This window comes from Mus pahari, chromosome 5 (assembly GCF_900095145.1).
Source record: "Mus pahari chromosome 5, PAHARI_EIJ_v1.1, whole genome shotgun sequence".
In the NCBI taxonomy this organism is placed as follows: domain Eukaryota; kingdom Metazoa; phylum Chordata; class Mammalia; order Rodentia; family Muridae; genus Mus; species Mus pahari.
The window spans coordinates 106,681,486-106,682,041 of record NC_034594.1 but is presented as its reverse complement, the minus strand read 5'-3'; the positions used below and the strand labels follow the sequence as shown (position 1 = coordinate 106,682,041).

General features: G+C 42.8%; 1 protein-coding gene across 1 annotated transcript in view; it reads right to left on the bottom strand.

The window, feature by feature from the left end:
• Window positions 1-556, bottom strand: part of Dstyk (dual serine/threonine and tyrosine protein kinase) — a 51,009-nt gene that overhangs the window by 32,130 nt on the left and 18,323 nt on the right. The gene's annotated exons all lie outside the window — the stretch shown is intronic.

The following is a 556-nucleotide window of genomic DNA, read 5'->3' as shown; positions in this document are numbered from 1 at the left end:
GATAGATAGATAGATAGATAGATAGATAGATAGATAGATAGATAGGATACATAGATTGATAGAGGATAGACAGACAGACAGATGGACGGACCATAGATAAGATAGACATACATACACATACATAAATAGACAGATAGAAATAAAACCCTAGAAATGTAAACCAAATAGAGGTGGTGTGTAACACAGCAGTAGAGTGCCTGAAAACAGAGGAAACCCACCACCAAAACTGAACTGAGAGAACATGGAGATTGCTACTTATTCCTCTCCAGCACATAAAGATAAAAGAAGCATGAGAAGGAAGTGAGTAGACAGCCTCTGCCACAGACTCATTCCCTGACAAGGAGATGGAGTGTCTCACAAGAGAGGCAGAAAGGGACAAAGGCAGAAACACTCTCCCCAGTTGGCCAGCCACACTTACATCCTGTGTAGCATAGGCAGACAAGATGATGAACTCTGAATTCTGAGCACTGTCATACTCTTCATCCTAGCCACACTGACCCAACCATCACATTCAACCCCAAATCTGCTCTAGCCACGGTCTACTCCTAGCTTGCTT